The 15,320-nt window shown below is 45.2% G+C and overlaps 1 protein-coding gene across 3 annotated transcripts in view; it reads right to left on the reverse strand.

Annotated features, from left to right (window-relative positions):
* Window positions 1–12,934, reverse strand: part of prr36a (proline rich 36a) — a 39,659-nt gene extending 26,725 nt beyond the window's left edge. For all 3 annotated transcript variants that reach the window (XR_011473711.1, XM_023970240.2, XM_023970154.2), the window contains exon 1: window positions 12,531–12,934. The gene's annotated coding sequence lies outside the window, so the exon portion shown is untranslated. The remainder of the gene's footprint in view (window positions 1–12,530) is intronic.
* Window positions 12,935–15,320: the final 2,386 nt, after the last annotated feature.

Below are 15,320 nucleotides of genomic sequence, written 5' to 3' on the forward strand. Positions count from 1 at the left end.
CCTGAAACATTTGACCCAAGTTAAACAATTTAAAGGCAATGCTACCAAATACCAATTGAGTGTATGTAAACTTCTGACCCACTGGGAATGTGATGAAAGAAATAAAAGCTGAAATAATTCATTCTCTCTACTATTATTCTGACATTTCACATTCTTAAAAATAAACTGATCTAAGACAGGGACTTTTTACTAGGATTAAATGTCAGGAATTGTGAAAAACTGAGTTTAAATGTATTTGGCTAAGGTATATGTAAACTTCCGACTTCAACTGTATTAACATCGACACATACCATAGAGTGGAACACCTTGTCCCCAACTCTCCACACAAACCTCAGTTTGCTACTTATTCACACATTTTTATGTTTACAGAGGAATTTCTTTCCTTCAATACCGTTTGGCCTTGGCCTGTTTGAGTGACACGAGGCCTAACAGCCTTTTAGTCCGGTCAATTGGCAAATGACTGGACTAAAAGGCAAATTAACAAACAGATCACTTGCGGGGATCCTGTGGAACTCGCTGGGCCAGTTTGATAGCAGACGGCCAATAGAACTAATACCAACACCCCTCCCCCGAAACACATGCACCCCTCAATCTCTCCCTCCAAACCAATGGTCTGACCCCTACTTCAACCAGAGAGGACAAACAAAAAGCCTTCAGTGCTTTTCCTCTCCTCGTCCTTCTGGCTCTAACTGCAGGCAGAAAGGCTGTTCGCCGCCACCTCCCTTTTCTCCTCTCTTCTGTTACATATCTACAGCACAGAGCAAGAGAGGGGCCAGGGAGGATAAAGGCACCATGAGGAGAGGGGCCAAGTTTGCAGCCTTCAGTCAACTGAGCAGGCCTACACCAGAGCTGCTAGCTATTCTTACAGATCTCTACATTATTCAATGCTATATATATATATATATATATATATTATAGCATACTTCAACTCTTGATGCCCAAGAGGTTTTTGTGAAACAGAATTTGTTATCAATGACTTGGCTGAATCAAGTTTGGATTATTGTCCATGAGTTAGAGGCCAGTAGAGTTTCACCAGGACCTAGTACATTGAGCATTATCATCAATCTAATTTGGGGAGGAAACATGGCTAAACTTAATTTACTAATTTGTAATCTCTTCACAATATCACAAGTTCAACTCAATACTCAGTGTTTCAAACAATGCGGCTACTGCATTTGGATGGGCTCTGACACCAATGTAGTGATGCATTAGGGAGATAGCGGGATGAGGGACGTCAGAGAGGGACGACTGCCAGCTAAGTAAATCCAGCGGGCAGCGCCAGTGGGCCGGGCAGGAGTCGGATTTAACGCGCCGTCGCTGTATCCGCGTTCGGTGGACAGCAGCAGGATAAAAGGGGGATGTTTTGGCCTTGGGCAGAATGGGCACTGGCCTGGCTTTACTTGTGCCCATCGCAGGTCCAGCAAATGCCAGTGGCTGCTGACTTAACCACTAATGCCAGGGGCTTACCAAAGTGCAGCCTGTATCGCATTCCTTACCATGAACTGAGCCGACCTCTGGGTAGTGGTAGGTGGCATGATGGCGTCACTAAAACCCTACACATGCATATCAAGGGCTTTGTTGAACTGTAGCAAGGCGATTAGTGAGGGTGTTAGAGACTCCTCTGCGTCAGAGAAGCTAGCTGTAGTTTGTCCTATTTGAAACTATTGCACGGCATCTTTCTTAAAACCCCTCATCACCAAAATGTCCTCGTGACAAATTCTCTGGGAATTTCTGAGCTGCTTTCCATATCCCTGGCCAAGTCTTAGCATAGATTTGCAATTGGAATGATTAAAAGGGGAACGCCCACCAAAAAAAACGATAGAATAAACTGCACYGTTGATAGATATGAAAGACGTCATGCATTTTTATGAAATAATGAGCCATTGTGCTCCCCTCCATTCATTTGCATAACAAATACCAGTAAAAAAAAAAAAAAAAAGGCTAATACCATATTCAGGACACAGCATGCTTACTTTCCAGCTAGCGCTGCAGCTAATATCGCAATTAGCTCAATGCCCCTGGCAACAATTACCATGTGTTGGAAGTATGCAAATTCATAAGCCGGTTGGAAATTGCTCCCGGGCTGCAGTCTGACAACAGTGACTGGATAATAACTAGTGTCCAGGAAAACAAACTCTGCAAGTTGTCTGTTATTCTCTGGGTGTGTGGTTAACGCTGCCATCGTAAGCCTGTGGGGTGGGCTGTCTAGACGGAAGAAACTCGCTGCCCCTGTCTCCGTCTCATCTTTGCTGCGTTGCATCTTCTAACTCACCCCCCCCTCTCTCGCCCACTCTCTTTTTTTCTTGCAGTTTAATTACAGCTGTCTGCAATCATCCTACAGTGCCAGCCATGTTTTAGCCGCACAGCAAAATGGGTCACTTATAATACTCCTTTAATACAAACAGAGGGGGATTTAGCGGTGTTGAGAGTGGGTTGGAAATGCAGTCGGACTACAGGGAGAACGAAAGAGAAAAAGAGCAAGGGTTGGGATGGATGCTGGGGGTGTTACTGATGTCAGCTTAGTGTCATAACAGTCTTAACCACAGGTGAAAAATAGATTATTCTCTCTGCTAGCTCACAGAGGGAGGTGAACGGGGAGAGTGCAGAGGGGAAATATGAGGGGTGTTTCAATGATAAATCTGCCCTAAAGGTTTGAGGTTGAGGCCCAGTGTCGTGTGCACATGTGCTGGAATGCCTGGGGAGAGCTCGGGCCAGGGCGTCTGTCGGTGAGCCGAGCCACCCCGTCCACATTCCAGCTCTGCCTGTCAGGCTCCTCAGGGTAGCAGCCTATAAACAGCTGTCACAGGAAGGGTGTGTACGAATATATACACTGAATAGTTGGTCCCATGTTTCATGAGCTGAAATAAAAGAACCCAGACATTTTCCATATGCACAAGAAGCTTATTTCTCTAAAACAAGTAAATCCACACCTGTCAGGTGGATTATCCATCCACCTGACAGGTGTGGCATATAAAGAGGCTGATTAAACAGCATGATCATTACACAGTTGCACCTTGTGCTGGGGATGATAAAAAGCCCCTAAAAATGTGCAGTTGTGTTACACAACGCCACAGACGTCTCCAGTTTTTAGGGAGTGTGCAATTGGCATGTTGAATGCAGGAATGTCCACCACAGGTGTTACCAGAGTTTTGTTTGGGATGCTTTGGATCAACAGTGTATTCCAGTTCCCGCCGATATCCAGCAACTTGGCACAGCCATTGAAGGGGAGTGGGACAACATTCCACAGGCCACAATCAACAGCCTGATCAACTATGCGAAGGAGAGGTGTCACACTGCATGAGGCAAATGGTGGTGACACCAGATACCAACTGGTTTTCTGATTCACACCACTACTTTATCTGAGATCAACAGATGCATATCTGTATTCCCAGTCCTGTGAAATCCATAGATTAGGGCCTAATTTATTCATTTAAATTGAATTACTTCCTTATATGAACTGTGACTTAGTCAAATCTTTGACATTTTAGCATTTATATTTTTGTTCAGTATATAAACTGTGTGAGAGAGCACAGGGGACGGTCAGATTAAGCATTCTTCTGATTCCACTGTGCTGTACAGAGTACTTGCATCATCTTTGACTACAAGACTGTGAACAATAGACCTCCATTTTAGACTGCACTGCCAAAGCAAACCCTGTGTCTGTGACCAACCTTCCCTGACTGCCCCTGTGCCTGACAGAGACAACCCAATTGAGCATTTAACACAGCGTCTGCTAGCTAAACTGGGCCTGGATGGTAGAGACTATGGTGTAACTGAGCTGTATAGCACCATGGGTGTTCGACAAACAGGGGCCTCAGTCTCTGGTTATTCATTAATGGACTGCTGTCTGACTGAGTGAGGCCTTGCTATGTGGAGGCCTCCGAAGTACTGGGGCTCTGGCCAAAGGAAACACAGGCTTCATTCAGTGTGTGTGTGTATATATATATATATATATATATATATATATATATATATATATATATATATATAAAGGGGTATGACAGGAAAGGAGGGTGGATAAGGGAGAGAGTGGAGAGGCTTTAGAAAGACAGGAGTTTTGTAGGAGAAAAGAGTATTGGAGAAGGAGGGGTTTATTAGGGAAGGGGGTTTCCTACATAGAACTTCATTATTGGACCAGTTCCCTGCAGACAGGAAAGGGGCAGTCACTAGTCAAAGTCAACAACTGACCAAGTTCACCAGAAGTTACAACGCATTTTGACCAAAGCAGACACACACACACACACACACACACACACACACACACAAACACACACACACGGGTCATCTTCATTAGGGAAAATCGTAGCAAAGCATTTTGCAATGGAAAATGAAAACTTGACCAATAAGAAATGCTGGTTCAGGTAATCCTTCCCCTTGTCAGTCCATTTTCTTCCATTGAGTGCCTAATGAATGACCCAAGTCATTAACCTACCAACAGCATGAGAACACAGCCTCCTATATACTTCCTATCCACCGAGGGGGAGGGGGGGGGGGGGGGGGGGGGGGGGATAGTTGAGCAGGGAAAGCCAGAACTGGCCTATCTAGACTGCCAGCCTGTCCAAAGAGGGAGCCAATATATTTAGTAAGAAGGGGAAGTTGAATGAACTCTTAGGATTGGTGATGGAAGGGTGAAGGATGGGGTGAAGTGTGTGTGGGGTGTGGAGAGAGCGTAAGACTGTTGCTTCTTCTGCCCATATAAGGCAGTGTTGCAGAGTTCTGCTGCATCACCACAGAACACTCAGAAAACATGGCACGCAGAGAGATCCAATCTCCTGATGAAATCCACCAACACAAGATAGTCATTACTCACAGCGTAATGACAGGGGAGGCTCTGCTGAGCATATGAGCCCAGCTCTGTTCTCAACCCAGTTGCATGGCTGTCTCAGTCCTTCTCAACTAAATGAAAGATGCAATTGTCATAGACATGGGAGTCCGTGCTCTCAATTTTGAAAATACAGCGAATCAACAAAAGCAAACCAGGCAGGTCACTAGTGATGCAAGTCGGTATTCGACATCCATCCATGTCTGAGGACGTCAGGAGATGACGTGGAAACCGGCCACTAGGGGCAACAGTGAGCAATGTTACCTTCAAGGAGGCTTTGGTTGTGTCAAGTGCAGCATGAGATTATGATAAGATCCTATATGGAGGCTGCAGTGGGCTCTATATAGGCTAGTAGGCAGGGTTTAATAAGGGTAGGGGTCGCAAGTGCCAAAGCGTGTGAGTGAGTGATGTCCTCGGCAGACCCAACTGGGGGGCGGGTTGTTCACATCCCAACGCACTCGAATCACAACTGCCGCCTTCTTCCACACACTGCAAAAGAGGCAGGAAACCACACACACAAAACACAGCTCTACTCCAAAGAATTCATTCTGGGACACAGTGAGGGAGAGAGAGGCACTAGCATTTCCTTCACAGTCCCTGCTGGCGTCTGATAACAAAAAGGCGATGGTTGCCGAGCCGACTTTTTCAGGATCTTTAGTCTGCTGCTCTCAAAGATCCAGAGCTTCTGCATACGTGTATATTCTCTTTAGGTGCAGAGAACAAGCTACTCAGTGGAATGGTGCTCGTTTAATAAAGTTTGATCAAAGCTGAATCAGTGTCTGCAAGATCACAGTATTCAGAGTTGGGTGCACCCTAGTAAACTATAGGCAGAATATATGGCCGATATCTAAGTGTGTTGTAAAGTTGATGCATTTCATTGATATTGAGCTCATTGTACAAATTTCACATAAATATTTACTCAAAGTGATTCATTTATTTTGTAAGTGTTTTTATTTACAAAATACAAGCCGGCATTCTTTTCCTAAATTATTCAGTTGTGTGGTTTTCATTTCTCACTACTGCTCCAGTAGCGAACCTAACTGGTCCAATAGAGTTTAAGCTTAAACATACAGTACCCATAGTGTTAAGCAATTGTTACATATGCGTCGCCCGAGTAGCCTCTTCTCCAAGCGTAGAGAATATATACATGCACAGAATCTTTCAGTGCTGTAGACTGAAGATCCTGAAAAAGCCAGATCCGCAGCCACTCCGTAACAAAAACAGGCCATGTTGGACAACGCACACACACTACTGTGGGCTCTCCCAATGAAGCTATGCACCGCTACGCACCGCTGCCTTCCCATGCACACCCTATGATGGCAGGCTCTTCACAGTGACCTGAGGGTGAGGGCAGGGTGCTGATCTCCTATGAGGCATCTCAACAGGAGAAACTCTCCCATGGAGGATAGCTTACTGACCTTTACCCTTCCATTTAACCAGATCCACTGGCACAATGGACTCAGAGTGGAATGGAATTACTCAGTGGGAATATGAGCTCATGCCGACCTGAAAAGCCATCGCTACTAACTGAAGCCCATGTCATCTCATCTGGCAGTGGCAGTACACTGAAGAGGTAGTGCTCATTTCAGTTGGAGACAGAATTGAAGCCTAAAACCCATGACAATGACAAATCAAATCTCAAAAATGACCTATCAAATCCCTCTATGGCTAATCAAAAACAAAACACACAGGTTCCCCAAGCCAGCCAGCATTAAATGTCTTAGGGTACAATCCAAAACATGGGACCCCCTACTGGAGCCCTGCACGGGCATGTATTTTAAGCCCCCCAAACCCTAACCATGCCCAAGACATTCAGGCCCTATTGTTTCTGCCAAGTTTAAGGCCCGGCCCAAAATCAGAAAAGACTTCCTCCATTAGTAAACCCATTAGCTGCTACTCTCCATCTGACACAAGCTCCCTGCACTCTGAGTCAGTGAGTAACCATAGCAAGGGCTCCACTTGGGCTGCTCTGCTCAATGAAGAGACATGAGAGCAGTTAGCTGTAAACTCCGACAATACGCAAGGAACATCGTTATGATCCTAGTCATACATGACTGTACTGCGCAGCAGAGCACAAGCGACTGGCTCAGCTTCAAAATGTTAGAGGTCAATTTAGTGACACCCTGCCCATACCCTAGTTACTGATGAATAAACAGGCCCTAACCCGATGTATAATGTCGGGGTCCGTCGAGCTCAGGTCGGGTAGCGGAACTCTACCCCACCAAGCGSCCCTTTCTTGCATCACCCCACCCCTCACTGGGTGTCCTCTGCACTAGGGGTCTTCTGGAAGCCCCTCCCCATGTATAGTTGGCGCACCACAAAGCTTGTTAACTCTAGACAAAGACCTGTATGATGTGTCTGCACAGTCCCACTTCCTGGATGACTGATGAGGCTGGGGCAGACCCCGTTGGAGACACCGGGSCACAAGGCCCCTTTGCCAACTTGGGTAGACCACAGATATACGGAGAGAACAAAGATGCTTCTAAGCTATTCTATGGATCAGTAGTGGACATCTCCAAGTCATGGAGGACTGCAGTGTGTGCATGCTCCTGTTCCAGTCCAGCTCCTATGAATAAACCCTATCCTGGTCTAATGAAAGACCATAATTAGTTGATTGCTTGGCTGAAGTATGTGTCCTGCAAGCGCTACAGCCCTCCAGAATTAGAGCTGCTGTCCCTGACATATAGGATGGACACGAAGCATTGGCTTAACAATTCAATTCCTGACATATAGGATGGACACGAAGCATTGGCTAAACAATTCATTAGCTGGACTGTGTACTTAAACCACACGTTAATGTTAATTAATTCCATAGGGGGGCATGGAGATGTGCTAAGTGACTTCAAAGCACTCGATAACGGGATGAGGAGGATAAGACTGTGGCGAGTCACGCTACAGGCTAAGTGGATAGTTAGTGTAGCCAATTAGCCTTGGGGGAAGTCAGATGGGATAGCCTAACAAGGTAGTGTTAAGGGAAATCATAAGACAATGGGGTAACCTAGTCATTTAGCCTGGGGGGAATAAGAAGGAAATAGACTCGAGGCTAGCACAATCTGGTTAAACTGGACCAGGTTCAAAGCAGCACTGAGCCAGGTTTGGTCTGGGGGTCTCGTCAGGACAAGGCGCGAATGGGGCTGAATGTTCTCGCAGGGTGGGAGATGGCAGAGGGGAGGTGTGTGTGCTGGTTGTCAGTGAGTAATCTGAGGATTAAAAGGTAACAGACAGGGCCCCATTGTCTGCCCCTGTGCCCACTGAGCCCCCTTTGTCCTGGGGCATAGAGGGGCGTATGGATTAGTTTAGCCAGGGCAGGGGGACAGGGGTAGCAGCTGGCATGCTTGGTTTTGGCCAAAATCCCACAAGAACAACCAGACCTGGGACACCAGGGCTCTAAATTCATAAATCCTTGATTCTGCACATCTTCTCAACCCCCATTGGAGAAGGTCTGATGGGTTTGCGAAGGAGACAAGGGGATAGGTTGCAGGGAATCACTGAAAGACTAATTGAGTTAAAGCCATGACAGACCAGGGACACCAGGCTTTGGAGGGATGGGGAGGGTGAGGCTGATAGTGGGACGGCTACAGGGCCGCTCCTCTCTGGGGATCAGGAAGAAAGTCAATAGTGGAAAGTAGCTGTGCTCTGTGGTGCTGCCGCCTAAGGTCCAGATCAGTTACCAGGGCTATGAGCAGCCAGGGTGAGCCCAGGCCAGATGGACTGATCCCATCGCGCCTGCCTGGCTGCCAGGCACTTGGGGGCACACACACCATGACTCTATTACTGAACACACAGACCTAGGTTACTCATGGGTCGAGAGACAGACCAGAGCAAAACAGGATGTGTGTAACCAGCCACAACACAGACAGCAAGGGCCGTCATACACACACCTCAAACCTGAGGGTCAACGCCTAACCACAAATCAAACCTTGTCCCAAAGCACCCCATTAAAACAAACCAGATATGGCTAAAGCCTATCGGGAGGGATACAGTGCGAATAGATTTGAATGAAGCCTCATAGGAAAAATATTAAATAAGTGGACTTAATAGTTCTTTGAGCAGAAAGGTCAGACCAGAACACACAGGATCTGACCAAACCAGATTCCTGAATGTGCTGAACACTTTGGCTCATAGCAGAGCACAGAGCCACATTTCACAATGCCAGGCAGCCACAGAGTCTAAAAGCAGTGTGTGTCCATTGCTTCGTGGCTAATAAAGAGAACGCTGAATGCCAAGGCACAGACCACCACAGTGGCAAGCGCTACAGCAGCACAACCAACCACAGCTTCCCACGGGACAGCCGGCAGCAACCCTTCCAGACTGGAGACCGTGTCTGCGTCCCAAATAGCACCCTACTCCCTATTTTTGAGTCCGACTTACTGAGACACCATAGAAACCAGAGAGAGAATGCATGATGAAACCTACTGTAATTGTATTTCACAGCAGATGTGTGCCATATGTAATACAGCAAATTGAGGGATTTTATGGCAGTTGATAGGGTAGATAATAGCTAGTCCCGTCAGGGTGTYTGTAATTAGGTATTATATCATCTGCTCACTGCAGGGCAAAGAAAATGGATTTGAGCCCAGTGACCTTGACATGCATTGCGTAATATCTCAGCAGATGTTGCATTGATGCTTTCACATGGCCCCAACAATAACCAGAGCAAATAAGGGCGCATTAGCAACCATACAAGTGGAAAGCCATTTCAGTCAACAGCACACTTTTGTGACACCCGCACTCCCAATACWATTATTTAAGTGAATTTGTTGAAGGCACCCAACGAAATAACTCAGATACTGACCTGAGTTTTACGGCTGTATCCAATTTAAGCAGCGGTCCGGTCACGCGATCGGAAACAATGCAATGACAACCACCTGTATTTCTGTGAGTCTTAACTAAAATAGACAACTGCAGCTGCCCCAAAGGGCACCATGCTGACTAACAAGGGAGTCCAGACTACAGGAGAGGAACCATTTGAAGTGCACCAGTGCATTTACATACCAAGACTAGTTGGGTGCTAATCATGTTACATGACTCTCGTAGAAAGAACGTTAGTTCTACGAGGCTGATCTAAGGTCAGTTTTCTTTCAATAACTACAGCGATAAGGATGATTTTAGGGTTGGTAATACTGATCCTAAACCTGCACGTAGGGTAGTCTCGTCAACCCAACCATAGACAAAAGCAGTGACTAGGTTATTTTTTGGCATAGGCAAACTACGTCACTGCCTACATCACTACTTTATCCGCTTTAAAAAAATATTGGCTAGCAAGATGGAGATCACAGAGGTTATTTTTAACGAGTGCATTTCACTAGTGGCTATTTTAAAATTTTATTTTATTTAACTAAGCAAGTCAGTTAAGAACAAATTCTTATTTTCAATGACGGCACAGGAACAGTGGGTTAACTGCCTTGTTCAGGGGCAGAACGGCAGATTTTTACCTCGTCAGCTCTGGGAATCGATCTAGCAACCTTTCGGTTCCTAGTCCAACGCATCAACTTCCTGCAAAACCACTGAAAACTTTGGTTTTGAATTGGAACGTAATGTTATTTCCGCCCCGTAACTTGTTGGGAGAGTCCCTTGAATTTCCCCCCCTTATTGACGTAGTGTGATATAGTTCCTCTATGCCAAAAGAGCCCATAATTGAAACCAGACTCTAGTCACTGACTACCAACCTCTATTCTATTTAGATCTGACACTGCAGAGGTTTAGGATGAGGACAGAGGATGTGGCGACCATACAGGGGAAGTGTTATTATCTTAAACCGGGGTGTCAAGGTAATTTCCCCCCGGGGGCCACATTTGGTCTTCAACGAGGTCCGGCAGGCCGCACAGAATTTGTTATATTAAAAATTAGCTAAATATGGTCCTCCATCTATCGTTTCTGGAATTTTCAATGCACCCTGACATGTAGGTGATTATTAGTGAGCTGGACACATTCAAGAAACTGTTTGAATGTAGGTCCATTATAATTGACAGTTGATTTGGTTTTAGTCATTTTAAAGTATATAATAATAAGAGCATCCGCTGGCCAGATTGGACCCCCCTCCCGGACTGCATGTTTCACACCCCTGATCTGGTGAACTTGTTAGGAGCTCAGGCTGCCATAGGCATCAGTGAGAGAGATGGTTTCACACCCCTGCAGTGATAATTCACACTCAGAGGGTTGCCTGAGAGGTCACTGCTGAGCGAGGACATACACTCCCCACTCAGGGTGGGCGAGAGGGTGTCACTGTCAAACCCCTGCAGCAACGTAACCTCTCAGTCAATGCGACACCCTGAAACGGATATATAACACACCCCTACAACAAAACCCGAAAACCAAACAAGATCACATTCACCATATTAGCAAAAAGGAAAACAGTCATGTCTCCTTTAAGAAATCAAATGACAGTTTAACATAATTAACTCTTTCTTTCAGATTGAAATTAAACACTTGATCACTGATAAGAGGCCTGRTATCTGAAACAGAACAATTGATGACAACAGCAGACACGACCAGACTGATGCTGTTCGATAGACGTTCGAAATCTGATCAAGAATCAGTCATTTGATGGACTTCTGTTGACACCCAATCAGTGACATTGAGATGGGGCAGGTGGGATAGCATTCGTTGGCATGTGGAATGCATGTGCCCCATTACGGATGACGTAATATGTATTTGGAGCCAAAACCCAGATGACAGTATCACTGGGATCTGACATAGCCATCTGATGCTTCTGAACTCTCCCTCTAGCGCTGCCCAGTCTGTTGTCATGGGTGATATCTCTGGATGTGTATGTGTGAGTATGAAAACAGACAGCGATGTGAATCTTGGTGAGCAGTATAATCTAGCAGCCAGCCATCTCCAGACTTGGAGATACGCCAGACAGACACTCCCGTTTTCACTGACGTGCTGTTGGTGTAAAAAGTAACTCAACATCTTCTTGTGATAGGGAAATTGTGATGGACAGGCGCAGGCCTACATGCTTCTCTATCAATTTTGCGCACATTAGATTTTTAGCTGGATGTTAATGGTGTGTATAATGTGATATTGATTCAGCAATGTAACCAACAAAGACATTTAGACTACATACACACACACATATATACACACACACACACATATATAAATAAAAGAACAGTTAAGGATGCACTTTCGATTGGGCTATCAATCGATAATGGGCTCGCGCTCCACCTGCTCTCCATTAGAAAACGCAGTTTCATAGCAGAGTTTACCTGCGAGCCACAGAATTTAGCGAAGCCCAAATAATTAACGGTAAATTAACCCCGGTTTTGCAGTAGCCATTTGGGGCCCTCATTCTCAGAACAATGAGAGTCGGAGCTGGGGCATAATAGGGGGAAGTTTGGTGCCGAGGTTAGTCAATAAATTATTGATTAAATTAACATATAGGCTACATATACAGTTGTGTCCAGTCACCTAATGCGCCTTGACAAGGCTGTTTTAGGTTAAGGAAACCACCGCCCAAACTCCACCGACGTTGTAGGCATCACATCAAATCCAGTTAGAAAACATGGGCTTTCAAAAACGAACGTTTGATCTGTGTAATTTCATGAGCTTTGTTTGGATAAAGTAGTAGCCATTGTTTAACGCGAAGCCAGCATGAATTAGCAGAAAATGATCAAATACGCCGAAATGGCAACAATGTAGCCAAGAAATTGCTTTTTGCAAGACGTTTGCTGGCTAGTGCTACAATGTATCAATTCTCACTCACCGTAAGAATGTCGAGGCACGCTTCGCAGCGTTTCCCCAAATTCTTTCAGGGACCGTCGTAGGCTACTCCTTTTTAAGGCTACTTCCTCGCTGGCTGGACAAAAACAGACCAAATATGTCGACGCAGACGTTATAAATTTAGAGGACAAACAATCAAACGTGCAGCTGACTCCCTTTACTGTCAAGCTTCACAATGAAGCTGTAGATTCAATTGACTTGTTCAAACGACGTGCATCCCTCCTTTAGTAACGTTCTTTGGACCACAGAAGCAGACCACTCTCAAGATGAAGAATCGAATGAGTGGAGTTACCACATAGTCGAGCGAGGGTGAAATTGAAGGAGAAGCATGCCCCCCCCCAAAAAAATCGATTTCTCCAGCTAGGAACCAATGAAGAACATGGCCTGAGGTTTATTTAAAATAGGGATGATGTCATATGCTAAACCACTGCCACTCCTTTTATTTTCTGTGTGCGAGAGTGCCTTGCCCCATCCCTCACCCCCCCCCCCCCACTCATACTCTGTGTATGAACTTCCAAAATCCAGCTGCATGGCTAATATTTAAACTACTGCAGGTCTACACTGGATGCCTGTAAGGCCAAACAAATAGGCTAGGCTACATAAGTATGTAAACACAATAGTCTGTAAAGGTTCCAGTTTCAGTTGGTTCAAAAATCGATTTGAATGCAATTGATAGTTTCTTGATATCAATGAAGAATAGGCATATTTATTCAACTGAGAATGGCATTGTTCACAGTCTGGGTTATGTCTTATTTATTAGCATAATGTCACTGTCTGATGAAAACCTTGTAACTCAGTTTTTGCAAAGCAGTAACTCAATGTGCTCTGAACATTTCATAACTCTACGACCATCGACATTTATTCAAAATAGCTTCTGAAGTTTAATAATCGGTATGTTCGTTAATGGGAAAATATGGTAATTCTCTACATTTTCTGAAAAGTTTCTGTTCTGGAGATGTTTTCATCAGACAGCGACGATAAGGTGCATCTGTTTATGGCACTTATGAAGACACTGGGAGTGGCAGCTTGTTTTTGTTCCCTCAGTTGCAGCTGCTGGCTTTACAATAGGAATCAATGAAAAGACGAGGAACATACAAAGACTATGAGATTGACAGAAGGAGATTGAAAGAGACTGAATCGGGCCAAGAAATCGGACATCAACTAGTTTGTTATACAGCAAGACGACAAAGAAGAACGAATGAAAGAGGAGGCTTTGGGCAAAGAAAAGTCCCAACTCACAGTGCCAGGAGAGGAGAGGGTTAGACTGGAAACAGACATGATGCATTTACTCTGGACTAGAGTGATGTGAAAGTTGTAGACATAAAGATTCTCACCATTCAAACTGCCTTTCTTACAGTGTGTGTGTGTGCTCCCTAATGTGTGTGTGTGTTTACCTCGCCTCATTATAGTGTGTGTGGAAGCGGGTGACTCATACGGTTCCGTTTGTCTAACCCCTCTGTCTGTCTCAGCTAATCACAGGGCTTTGCTAATTATTACATCTGCAGCCTGTCAGCCTCGTATAGGGCCTATTGCAGAGAATGGGGAATCGAGAGCCTCTCCCTGACGCCGCAGCTTTTATAGTATGTGTGTGTGTGTGTGTATTCGGCCGCAAACTAAGATCCTTAATTGGGTTGTTAGTAAAACCACTAAATCCAGTCACTTCCTGGTTCTGCCCACCCACCTCAATGCTCTGTAATGTTGTCCTATAAGGGTGTGGCTCAGTATTGGTCTCTATGGGAAAGCCTGTGGCAATGGAACAGGGATTAATTGTTAAACCAAAGCGGTTTCTTTCATCCCCCTGTTTGTCTTATTGGCCCAGTCTTCCAGTGTGGTCTTGTTGTTTTACCCATCTGCCAAAACAACACTAACCCCGGACATACTTTGTGTATGCAGCTCCAGGTACAGCTGCATACGCTGCCCATGGCACAGTGCAAACAACCATGCAAGCCCACACACATACAGAGAGGCTAACAGACAGACAGAGAGACCGGCAGATATACAGATAGACAAACAGACCAGCACACACACACACACGCACACACATGTACACTCATGCTGAAGAAAAGTGTCATGGTGGTACATTTCTGGCCTGGTTACGAAGTATTTGGTCCACCAAGACAACCGTTAGAGGGAACCTCATCTGAAAATATCATGGAAGCCTAGCACGTCACCCCTTTACTACAGTAACTTCTCTCGTCATCGTCGTTCGGCAGTCTGGAAACGTGAGGCCACCTTTGACACACTGGAACACATTATCAAACGACAAACGAAATACTATAGAACTAACAACGCCACAGACACCAAACACCAAACCTTACCGACCCATTGAAACTTTAGATTGTAGACCATTACCTCAGAGTAGTCATCATGTATTGAGGGCACCATGTAACAACTACAAGCATATCCACAGGTCATTACAGGTCTCTAGTGCAAAAGGCATATTTCAATGAAAATAACCTGTATGAATAAAGGTTAAATGGAAAAACAATATGGGGGTGTAGTGAGATGCCCAATGGGCTGGACGATTCTCTTCTCGTCTTGAAAAAAACGTATACTTAAAAACGTGGAAATCAATCAATCCGCCATCATTAACACAAGGGAAAAATCAAATGATTTATTATTGAAATATTGAGAAACAAAATCTAATTGGTACAATTTAAGGCCAAGTGGCAAACAATAATGCAGGCACTAGGGATGGAGGCGAGACCACGAGGGTCTGGCAGAGGAGATAGTAGTCATCGTTTGTGTGCGTCTGTAAGTCATTGTTCGTATG

This window comes from Salvelinus sp. IW2-2015, linkage group LG1 (genome assembly GCF_002910315.2).
Source record: "Salvelinus sp. IW2-2015 linkage group LG1, ASM291031v2, whole genome shotgun sequence".
Classification (NCBI taxonomy): Eukaryota; Metazoa; Chordata; class Actinopteri; order Salmoniformes; family Salmonidae; genus Salvelinus; species Salvelinus sp. IW2-2015.